Source organism: Scylla paramamosain, chromosome 36, assembly GCF_035594125.1.
Source record: "Scylla paramamosain isolate STU-SP2022 chromosome 36, ASM3559412v1, whole genome shotgun sequence".
Classification (NCBI taxonomy): domain Eukaryota; kingdom Metazoa; phylum Arthropoda; class Malacostraca; order Decapoda; family Portunidae; genus Scylla; species Scylla paramamosain.
Window position 1 is genome coordinate 12,313,814 of NC_087186.1, and position 12,780 is coordinate 12,326,593.

The window sequence follows — 12,780 nt, forward strand, 5'->3', positions numbered from 1 at the left end:
TTTTCTTCTTTCTTCCTCTTATATTAGCATACTTCTCTTGTCTTAGCATTTTATCTTTCATTTCCTTCCTTTCCTTCACTCTCCTCTTCCCATCTTTCCGATTTCTTTTCCTATATTTTATCCTCCACTTTCGTGTTTTCTCTTTTTTTATTCTTGTCCTACTTAATCTTTTTCCTGATCATCACTAACGTCATTCTCACTTCCCATCCCCTTTTCGCCTTTCTTCCTTTTTTCTTCCTTTCTTTCTTTTTCTTCCTTCTTTCCTTCCTTCCTTTGCAATTCCTCTCCCTCCCTTCCACCTTCCTTTATTCAATTCTTCCTTCCTTCTTTCTTTCTTTCTTTCCTCGTTTCTCAAACTATTCCATGTTGTTACGAAAGGAGAAGGAAGACTGACAGATGGAGCTAAAAAGAAGAGAAAGGAAAGTCTTACATAAATTGAAGGAAAACTTTTGGCCTGCAGACTTTAAAGTGATTTATTTACCATTGTGTTCTCTTATGTAAAGTGATACACGGCCATTGCAGAGACGGTGTAGCTGGTCCTTAAATGTTAACGTGGAAAAGAGTACCTGCATATCTAAGTGATTTTTTTTTTTTTCTTCCAAAGTGTGCGTCATTAACATACCGTGACGATTTTTAGACATTCTATTTACAGGTATGTATGTTAGTGTAGGAAATATGTTTCATTAAGTATTGGATGACTTTTTTTTCGTACTGTACATATTTTTCTTGGTTATATTTACTAGTACTGCTATGTCATTACCAGCTCCACTGATTTTTTCTCCTGCTTTCCACGAGAAATGGCATCAGAACTGCTTCCACTGATAGTACGACTACCACTACCATCTCCACCACCATACAACCACTACCTTTACCACCACAACCACCACCACTACCCTCATTAAACTCCTTCCCTCCCACGCCAACCCTCCCTCGAGCTGAAGTAATCCAATGAGTGTTTAATTGCAGCGCTTTCTTCCTTCCTCCCTTCTCCTCCCACCTGCTCCCTACCTGCCCCCTCACGGCTACCTACCCAGGTGAGAGTAAAGCTTAATTGGAGCATCATTATCATAATCACTCGATATGGGATTACCTGACAGAGGAAGGCTTGGAAAGGGATTTCTTGAGCGCCTTGGACGGCGATACACTGTTCGAAAAGATAAAGGAATGTTTTAGAAAATTCGCCAAGTGTGCTTTCGTTCTGTAATTTTATGTATGAATCTGTTAATGCTTTCCTGTGTTCATGTGTTTTTTTTCCTTTTTCATTCAGCCATTTTTTTTCTATGATTATTTATTTATTTTTTTTTTTTATTTATTTATTTATTTATTTTTATTTTTTTATGTCTTATGAAACTGAACCCGGAAATACGATGTTTTGGGTTTGAGCGCTGAGGCAATGCGTTCTTTCCCACAAAATTCATACTAAATATTACCTTTTCTTTATGGTAACTGATTAATCTTTTAAATTTAAGTGTTATTTCTTGGATTTTTACATTTTTGCTTATATTATGGTTCACTACAAACTTTTTTTCCTTGTGTACATTTTCTGTGCCATATATTTTTTGCTCGTCTTTCCTCCGTCATCGCATTTTTCCTCATAAATCTCCCTCGCCTAAACTCTTTCTCCATTATGGCCAACGTTTTTGAAAGCACTCACCGACTCGTCTCTTTTATTTTTATATCTTCATATTTATCTTTCTTCTCCTTTTCTCCACAGTTTGCCCCGCGTTCCCTACTCCGCCTACATCCTTCTTCCTCTAACCACATTTTTTTTTTTTTTCCATAGTCCCATTTTTAGTATCCATATCTTGTTTTTCCTCCATCACTTCCTGCAGGATATTTAGGTCTCCCTCCATCGCGCCCTTTAGGTACCTATTTGGAAACTCGTCAAGATAATTGAGGTCAGACCAAGCTGAGTTGCAAGTCTTCGTCATTATCGTCCTTCTCTTTTTGGTTTCTTTCTTTTTTTTTTTTCTTTTTCCTTTACGCTACTGGAGTTCGATCCTCTGTGCAGCACGTTAGGGTTTTAATTTTTTTTTTTTTTTTTTACATATAGGATTTATTTTTGGGGGGATGTAATCTGCTGTGGTTTATGTGCATTTTTATTTTCGGTTTTATTTTATTTTACTCTTTTCGAGACCTATTATTTGCTATTTTTAAGGGTACATTTTTATATTTTTTATGTATATTTTTTCACTTTGATTTTTAGTACATTTTTTTTTTTTATTTAATGCATTTTTTCCGTAATTTCTACTACATAATACAAATAACAGTTAAGCGGTTAATGGGGGAAGGAGGCAGGATGCGTAAGGGGTGGGGAGATGGAGCGTGTTCCAACTCACTGCTGCTCCGTGCTGGCCGTGGCTTTGCCTTCCACCCTGCTCAGGATCTTTCTTCTGTGACTGTACCCTCATTTTCTTTTCTTTTTTTTTTTTCATTTAAATATACAGCTGAGTTTGTCTCGTTCCTATGCTGCTTTGACTTAAGAATTTTACTAAAACTACATTTTTTTTCCATTAATATGATATCAGTTAATCTTTTTCCATTAAGAGAACAACTACATTACGCGATGGAGGTCACAAAACAGTGCAGGTAATGATTTACTCTTGCCACATAATAGCATACGTTTGCTGACTGGCTTTGCAACATTTACACAAACAATAGAGCTTTGACAATCATGCTAATGTATCCTTAAATTTTAACTGCACTCTCCACCACCGCGAGTAATGTGTTAAAGCCTTCCACGTCCCTCCACCCTTGCGACAAGACACTGTAGAGATAGACAGCGTTGCGGGAGAACCAGAATGAAGAGATGATGTAAGGAGGGAGGAAAGTGGAAAAGATCAGATATTTGTATCGGAGTGGACTCGTTGGTGGTGTTGATGACGGTGATGAGGATAACACCGTTACTCTCACTAGAACGACTCAAATGTTGGAATGTAGAGTTTTATAGTAAAATCAACATTTCAAAGGTACGATGAAAAAAAAAAAAGCGGAAGTAAAATACGAGAATATAAAGAAGAGAATATTAACTATGATACTCGTTTAATATTCCTATTGAAGTTTCATTTTCATGGCAAACACATATATTTCCTCTCAGTTCCACGCGCCATTTGAAATAATTTCGGAATTAATAACAAAAATAATAATAAATATGAGAATCGAAATTGTGTGGGTAAATGTTCTCATGTTTTAGAATGTAACTTTTTTTTTTTCTCCCCTTCCGTGGCGCTGGCGTGTGACGGGATCAGGGTGCCGAGCCTCCCTCCTCCCATAGGACTGATAAATCCCCCTCCCCCCCTTCAGCAGATGTGGCTCTTCCTCCTCCCCACACGCCCCTTCCATCCCATTCCCATCCATTCCATTTGCAATCACATTTTCTTTTTTTTTTTTACTTTCCTATCCATATGTCTCCCTCTTCCCTTTCCTTTGTGTTCTTTTCGTTTCCTTGTTATTCTGTCCATTTTGCCTTTTTCCCCTCTTCGTTTATTCTTTACACAATTTTCACATTATTTTTTCTTTAGTGCATTTTTATCCATATCCTTTGTTTTCCCTTGCATCCTTTCCGTCTCCTAACTATTCTCCCTGTTCATTGTTTTCCCCCATCCTGTTCCTATTTTTTCCCTTTACAATCTGACTATTTTCTTCTATTTTACCAGTGGCATTTTTTTTTTCCAATTTCCACTGTTTTATTTATTTATTTTTCTTACTTTTCTTCAACTTCTCTGTTTAGCTTTGCCTCACTTCCCTCCTTCCATTCCTATCTATTCCTATGGTAGTCATATCTTTGCACTATCCCACACATCTCTCTTTCCCTTCTGCTCTTTCTGATTCCTCGTCTTTTTCCTCCTATCTTTCCTTCCCTTCCTTCCCATTCTATTCCTACTCATTTCTTTTCCTGTGAGACCCGTGTACTTTCTCAATTAACTCTTCTTTCATTTTGCTTTTACTCTTTCCTTATATTTTCCTTCCGTTTTGCCTCCCTTTCTTTCCCATTTCTTTTAACATCGAATCTTTGTACTTTCCCACATTTCTTCCGTCCTCCTCCTCTTTGTGTTTCCTCAGCTTTCTCTTCGGCGTAGCTTTGTCTCCCCTTCTATCCCCCTTCCCTCCCCGTTCCTTCCCTTTCCTTCCCTTCCATCCCTCGTCCCCATCAGGCTATTTCCAAACAGCTACAGGCACCGAAGCAGCAGCCAAGTGGTGGACACACACTCGCCACTCTCTCACACACGCACACACACACTCACACACACACTCACACTCCTTTGAACCTCGCCTTTAGCTACATCCTGTCTCAATCGACACCCTTTCTCCCCCACTTTACACCCCGTTTCCCAGTACCATTTTCCCCCTGTATCCAGTTTCCCCTCATTCTGTTCCCCTTTCCGTACTACTACACTCTCTCTCTCTCTCTCTCTCTCTCTCTCTCTCTCTCTCTCTCTCTCTCTCTCTCTCTCTCTCTCTCTCTCTCTCTCTCTCTCTCTCTCTCTCGCTCGCCCCGACATCTTTTCCCGTCTAGAAAACTTAGTTCCCTTTTTTCTCTCTGCTACCGACAATAATACTAACTTACGGGGCTCTGGGGAGACTTGCTAGATGGCTGGAAATTGTGCATGAGAGAGTGAGTGAGTGTGTGAGTGAGTGTGTGAGTGTGAGTGTGTGTGTGTGTGTGTGTCAGCCACCCCTGCACTGTCGTTGCCGTTAACTCGTGGTGGTGACATTGGCAGAGAGGGATATCGTTGCCTCTCGGACCACTTTCATACAGTCAGCTAATAAATGTTCCGCCGTACAATAACGCGAAAGGAGACGTCGTGCGGAGAACCCCAGGAGACCGAGGTTTGGTGGGGGGTAAGGAGGAGGAGGCGTTTTGTTGGGGGGAGGGGGAAGGGGAAAGCTGGTACTATTATGTACGAGGCGCTCCAGGCTAAGGTCTTGCCGTCTTACTGTGAGACTTGTGGTTTGTGCTACACGTTACTCCCCCGCTTTCATTTTGCAGGCTAGAATAAGGCAAAGTTTCTCTGGTTTTCAGTATTTTAACTTTTCTTGCTTTCATTTTTTTCTGATGGGAATAAGGTAAAGATTCTGTAGTTTTCAGTATTTTACCAGTATTCAGTATCTTCCTCCTTTAATTTTAAGTTTTCAGTATTGTAACTTTTCTTGCTTATTTTTTTTTTTTTAGACGAGAATGACCTAACCGTTCTCTAATTTTCATTATTTCAACTTTTCCTGCTTTCATTTTTCACACGAGAATAAGGCAAACTCTCTGGTTTTCAATATTTTCACTCTGCAATGTCTCTTTTATTCTCATTTTTTCATAAATAGTGAGAGAAAATTTGTATTCTTTCCATTCTTTCTTTATTCATGCCTTCAGACTAAAATAAATCAGACTTTCTCCAATTTTCAATATTTTCCCACTAGAATGCATTCTTTTATAAATAGTGAGAATTTTTTGCTATTCCTTCCATTCTTCAATTATTCAGTCTATAAAAACTCCTCTGTTTCTATTTTCACATTTCCCTTAAAGTTTAATTTATGAGCGGATTTATTACCACTTTTAGTTTGTAAATAATTTATGAAGTACCTGTGGGTTACTCTGAAAATGTAATAATATTTTTTTAAACTTCCCTGAAATCATAATTCAACTGCTGATAAATGTACTACTTCTGCTTTTGTTTCTTTTAATTATCTCGTGGATTAACTTCCTCTCCGTTTTAATAGTTCTAAAATTAGCTGCCAAAACAACAAGAACATGCTCGGTGCTACTTCAAACTTTTTACCTCGGCTACCTGCATTTTAAGGTAAACTTCGTAATTAGTAACGCGAACACTGGTTATGAAAAAGAAAAAAAAGTAGGAAGGGAGGTTATGATGCTGTCTTTCAAACTCCATGTATTAATTAAGTCATTCATAAAATTAATTACGTTATCACGAAAACTATTTCACTTGTGCTCGTTTCTCGTGTTCTTTATCCGCGACCTTTTTTTTTTTTTTTCTCCGTCAACGGTGGAGGATCGTGTTTACCCTTTTTTTACGCCTGAGGGGAAAATGAGCCGAAGCAAGACTATTATTTACTTCTATTCTTGTGTCACATACGTCAAAGTCCGTTAAAAAATTAAGATGTATATTTATTCCTTTTCAACCTGTTATCCTCTTTTCTCTTCCACCTTGAGATTTTCATTGAAACTTACTTTGTTGTAAATGAAAGTATCTGAGTGACGTAAGAGTAAAACTGCTGGTGAAGAGAAGATAATTTTGTTGTAATATGAATCATCACCAGAGTTACATAGAGAGAGAGAGAGAGAGAGAGAGAGAGAGAGAGAGAGAGAGAGAGAGAGAGAGAGAGAGAGAGAGAGAGAGACTAGCCTTACGTACTCAAAGGAATACGCTAAGGTTCAGAAATTCAACAGCATTTTTTTTTAAGACATTGTCACATACGCCTCTTCAGATTAAGGTGAAGATTAAAAGTAAGCATGAATGAGTCTGGTAAATAGAGGCAGTTTGTTACATGGATACATATTTAAGAGCTTGCACTGTATATGGCAATTTAAGACATAATCCCATGCGTCTCTTTAAGATAAGCTAAAACACTGATCATAAAGAACACATGAATGAATCTGTTAAATACAAGTATAACATTATATATAACAGAAATGCCAATTGATTACCTTATACTATATACAACAATTTATTAAGATCTTATATTATTACATTCGTATATTACTCGGAAAAAAAACAAGACTCACTTAAATGACATGAATCTAATAAACAAAACAGGCTATATATGTACATTACAGAGGCCCCTTTACTGTATCTCCGTATAGATACATGTGTTTCAATTCTACGTATACGAGTGAGAGGGAGCTTAAGGTGAGCCGTTCATCAGCAGAGCATCGCGGAACAGAGAGTGTACACAGGAGTGGTACCTGAGAAGCAATCAGACAGTATTACACGTGTGCCTCTCAGGTACTGATTGACTTCTCTTCACACAGGAGTCCAGATGCTTGAGTCCTTCCTGTGAGATTTTATTGTGTTCTATGACTTACTGTAGAGTCCCTTCCAGTAGTAGTGGTAGTAGCAGTAGTAGCAGCAATAGTAGTGGTGGTGGTGGTAGTAGTAGTAGTAGTAGTAGTAGTAGTAGTAGTAGTAGCTTTTGTTGTTAGCTGAGGGGAAGAGATAAAAGCATTAAATTGTGATACTATTATTCAAAGTGAGTGTGAAATATCTACTTGTCTATACTCTCTCTCTCTCTCTCTCTCTCTCTCTCTCTCTCTCTCTCTCTCTCTCTCTCTCTCTCTCTCTCTCTCTCTCTCTCTCTCTCTCTCTCTCTCTCTCTCTCCCGTGTGTGTGTTGGAGGAATTCTCTCTCAAGCTCATAATATTTTCAGCCTTATGAAGTTACTGCATAGCATTTTCCCTCATCCCTCCCTCGTCTGCTCTTCCTCCTTTCATCCTCCTTTTTCTCCTTCCCACCTCTTTCCTTTTCTCCAGCGGTTCTCTCCCTCTCTCCCTGACTTCATACCTTCCTACCTTCCTCATTTTTTCTCCCTCCTCTCCCTGAATTCCTACCCTTCCTTCCTTGCTCCCTTCCTCCTTCGCTCCTTCCCTCCTTCCTTCACGGTCATGTACCTCTGAGAGCACCTTATCAATACAGATTATCACTTGGCGTTTGCAAGTTTGCCTCAGCGCAGCCAAGACTTGTCGCACGAACGGTCCGCAAGGGAGGAAAAAATACCTGTATGTTTCCCTCCCCAAAGTTGAGGCAGTTTAGCCCCGCCCGTGCCAGCCATTATGAGCCTTAGGACTTGTGACTGAAGGGTATTTTTTCCCTACCCACTCGTGCTCTGGGGCAAAACAAGCCTTGGGACGTTTGGGCAAAGAGGTTGCAAGTCCTGCTCGTGGTGGCTGTAATTTGGCTTAAAACGTCTTAGATACTCAGGAACACGGCCCTACCAAAGTCAGGTGGAGGAGATGTGGGAGGTAGAAAAGGAGGAGGAGGAGGAGGAGGAGGAGGAGGATTGGAAGCTTGTATTAGATGCATCTTGAGAAGGACATCGCAGCAGCATTAGGGAATTGGCTTGGATTAGTCTGCGCCAGGTAGAGTTTTACCTTTTCGTTCGTCTCCCCTTTTTTTACACTTTTTATGCTCTTCAATCTCCGAGTTTGAGGAACCTGCGAGAGGCTACCTGGAGCGGTTCCTGGAAGAGGGGGCGTGGGGGAGAGGGAGGGAGAGCAGGAGGGAGAGTACGAGGGAGCAATGGAGTAATGCGGAGGAAAGGAGAAATGTGGGGAGAGTTTGTGGAAGGAGGAGGGAGATATGTATACATGAAAGAGGGAGAGGGAGGGACAGTGGAGCGTGGTAAGGAGGGTGGCTGGAATGAAGAGAGGAGAGGAGAGGGGAGAGAGAAGAAGAGAGGGAGAGGAGAGGGGAAAGAGACAAGGGGTAACTAAGCTAAAGCTAAAACGCATCACTCAAATCCCCTCAGAACGATATTGATTCTCTCTCTCTCTCTCTCTCTCTCTCTCTCTCTCAAGTACACAAAATCAAAGGTAATACGTCATAATTGTTTTTCTCTGTTACTTTATGAGAAAAATTGGACAGACAAGCCACGTTACCTGAGCGCCACCTAGCCATCAGGTACTCGTTAATCTGAGAGTGAGTGTCAGTGTTCCCCGCCCTCCCCTCCATCCTGTCTAATATCACCTGGAGAGTGCTCGTGTACGTGTTTGTGGCTTGTTTTTCCTTTTTTTTTTTTTTTTCTTTTTTTCCTCTTCATATTACCTTGTTCTGTACCTTTTTTTCCCGCTTTGCCAATCAAGTTTTTTTTTTCTTTTTTTTTTTTGTGGACAGTGCTTTTCGTGGTATTTTGTATTGGTTTGATGTTTTTTTTTTTATTTGTTTAATTTTATGTACTGGAATGCTTGAGTTTATTTTGAATTTTATACGATGTGAATTTAAATCATCGAACTGTATATTTGTTTCCTGTTTCCTTTTCCCGAGCTGTAATTTGCAAGTTTCCTCTATGTGCAGTTTGTGATTTTTGTCTACGTGCCTGTGTTAGAGAGAGAGAGAGAGAGAGAGAGAGAGAGAGAGAGAGAGAGAGAGAGAGAGAGAGAGAGAGTGTGTGTGTGTGTGTGTGTGTGTGTGTGTGTACGAAGTGTAGGATTGTGGGAAATCAGACAGAAAATAACAATCCTGTTTATGTGGCGTGAAATGTTACCAACTTGTGCCCAAATCGTTAGTGAACTCAACCCTTTATAAAATATTCTCTCCCTTCCTCTTTAAAGTAATTTTCTGAGTCATTTTGTACGAAAGGAAACTTTTTTATTGCCCGAAACTTAACTTTAGAATTGAAATAAACGCTTGAGATGGGAAATACGAAAAGATAGAAAAAAAAAGTTTCCTTGCAATCACACACACACACACACACACACACACACACACACACACACACACACAGCAAATACCCCAAAAACAAACAAAAAAAAAACAAAGAACTATGTAAAGTATAGAAAAATCAAGATAAAATTACTCTTTTATCATCATCACCTTTTTTTTTTATATATAGATTTTTTTTAGTTTCCCCGACACGCTCCCCTTTTTAATGAAGCTCAGGTGTGGAATAATGTCCAATTTTCCGACCATGATTGCTACCCTTCGGAGGACCAACACGCCGGCGCCCAATACAAATTCATGAGGGTGTTAGTTGCCGTAAAACTCTCGTCGGGTAATCTTTAGGACGCATTTTAGGGAGTTTTGTTGTCAATCACGCGGCGGAGTGGGAGTGAGGGCGTGGAGTAATGAGATAATCAGAGTGTGCGGCGGCGGCTGCAGCTGCGGAAGGAAGAAAGTGTAGGACAGAGAGAGAGAGAGAGAGAGAGAGAGAGAGAGAGAGAGAGAGAGAGAGAGAGAGAGAAAGTAAACAAGTGTCTCCTTCACTCCCCAGACTCCCTCGAGTATCATGAGAGACCTGAGCGTGTGAAATTAAAACTTTGCTAATTGTGGTTATTTCTCACCCCGAACGCCGCCACACTCTGAAGACACGAATACCGCCGTAATGCGCACGAGGGGCGACGCCACCTGGAGGAGGGGAGCGCCCGAGACATATAATTAAAAGAGGATCGAGCCTTATTGGGTTTGAATTGCGTAAAGTTGAAGAGGGCTGGATCCTGTACACACATTTTAATTTGGCGAGTCTAGGTAAGAGTCCCTGTGGTGAAAAGAAAACGGAGGATGAGGAGTAAGAGGAGGAGGAGGGTGAACTTCCAAATTGCTTAGGTATTTGTTTTATTTATTCACTCACTTTTATTCAGGCGCGTTTCTTCGCTACCTGTAGAGTTTTCATTAAGATTCGTAAGCGTCGGTTTTTCTCCTTTTTCGTATATTTCAAAATTCTATTCATGCGTTTCCGTTCAGAGGGAGATGAAGTTGAAGGATTTTTCAGCCAGATTCGTGGAAAAATAACAAAATATATTCATAACTTTTGTGCATATATATATTTTTCATGGAATGCGCAATAAGTTTGGCTGTAACGGAATCAAATAACACTGAATGAATTGATAAAAAAAAAAATAAATAAACAAATATGTGATTAATGTCGACAAAAGAGATATCATACCTCGAAGTTTTTTTTTTCTTTATTAGATTTCCATTAAGATATCCTAGAAAAGACCAATCACTTTATAACTCACCATAGAAAAAAAAAAAACACAGGGATCTATTACTTTACTATAAAAACTTTGATATACCATAGAAAACAGACTCAGTTTTATGAATAACCCTAGAAAAATTAGTCACTTTATAACTTACTGTAAGAAGACTTCATATTATTTTATCCTAAGCAGCACTTCTCATCTTCCTTAAAAAATAAATAAATAAATAAATAAATAAAACGAAAATCAGACATCCCTTAGCAGTCTTAGAAATTACCTTGAACTTTATGGTTAACCCTAAAAAAGACCCTTATGACTTAATTAATACTACTACATGACCTTATGATCTTGTCTGGCGTCCTTCACGTGACCTTTTACCTCTGACCCCGAGTCGCTAGTGTGCCAGGCTTACTTCGTTTCTTTCGTGCTGTAATTATTATGCAAATGCTGCGTTGCTTGCGTCTGTTCATTCTTACTTAGTCCGTAATGGTTTGGCTGATTATAAAGAGGATAGAACCGGCTGCTGCCCGCTCTTCTGTACGCACCTGCCTGTGTGTGTGTGTGTGTGTGTGTGTGTGTCAGTGATTCCGTGTCTGTCTTTGTTTGGTGCACATGTGTCTGTTTTTGCGTTATCTGTCATGTTTGTATTTGTCTGCTGATGAACGTGTGTACATCAGCGGGTGCACACACATATTCAGTTTTGTGTACGCAGTTCTGTATTCGCGTACATAAATAATAAGGGCGAGTTTACCTCTTTTTTCTTTTTTTTTTCTTCCTCAGCGGCTTAGGATCGTGTCATCAGATTAATTTCTTCCCTATAACCCAGAATCGTTAAGGAATATTCGCCCTTATGAGAAAGCGTGTTAAGCGGTAATGTTTTTAATACTCTGAGATCCTTCATGAAATACGTGGTCTAATAATCCGGGCATATTAGTCATTTAAAAACCAACTTTAAAGGTGGCCTTGTGAAAAGAACCTTCTCGACAGCCACATTTATCTTTTTTTTCTTTTTTTTTTCATTTCCCGGCGGGAGGAAACACCATTCGAGCGAGGGAGGAAAAGTTTCCTCTTGATTGGATCACAAGTGTCGGGTCGCAGCGGTCTTGCTCTCTCAGCTCTCGACACTTTTGACTGACCGGAGGGGACGTGGAATATTGTTTGCGAGTCTGTAAAAATAAGATTGAAGTGACAGGACGAGGAGCGACATAGCAGCGGAGGTATGGTGAAAAAATAACCCAACACGAGGATGAAAAAGATGTGTAGGCGATGTAGTTCGAATTTTTGTGGAAACATGAAGTACTCAGGCGGTAGAAATGACCAATGTAGATGATCACGACAAGGGAAATTAGTATGTGATGCTAAAAAATAATACCAGCACAGGAAACGAAAACTGGATTTAATAAAGAGAGTTGTTTTTTTAAGGGCCAGGATGAAGCTTCTGATGTCAAAAAGTAGAAATGATCAAGGAAAGTTCTGACCTGGACATAAGTCAGGCCAGAGGGAGCTCGTCCGCGCCTCACGCCGGCGATGCATTAGTTCAATTGTCAAAGTTTTCTGCAAGGAAGCGTATGTTTTGTACGAGAGAGGAACTACAGAGCGTCGCAATTTTTCTGCTTTTTCTCCGTCAGTCTGCATTCCCGGAAGGTCTTAAAGGCTAAACTTGTTGCTTGTTAGAAGTGTAATTACTTTTACATTAGTGAGGATGAAGATTAGTACTGAACTTAGTGGAGTCAGAGCAGGAAGCATTTAAAAAAATAAAAAAAAATAAAAAGAGCATGAACTGTAACGGCAATTCCTTTCCATTCGAACAACTCAAGAAACAAAAATGGGTGTTTTATCGAGTAGAAGATAGTGAAACAGAACCCCCCAAAAAAAATTCCTCTTGACCATCCCGTTCCACAATAATTGATAACGCCCTTGGTGAGGTCCACGAAAGCCTCCCAATCACTTAGAAATCTGGGCCAGGTCTCCCCAGCCTTGTTTATCTCCCGCGCGTTACATAAATCCACGCACTAACACGCCTTCGCCCGCGCCTTCCATCTCCATAAATTTTGCTGACGAGGAAGAAGAGGCAAAGAAACTCTCCGGGAGATTACAAGGGAGCTTTTCATGCTGGTGACAGGGATGACGATGCTCCT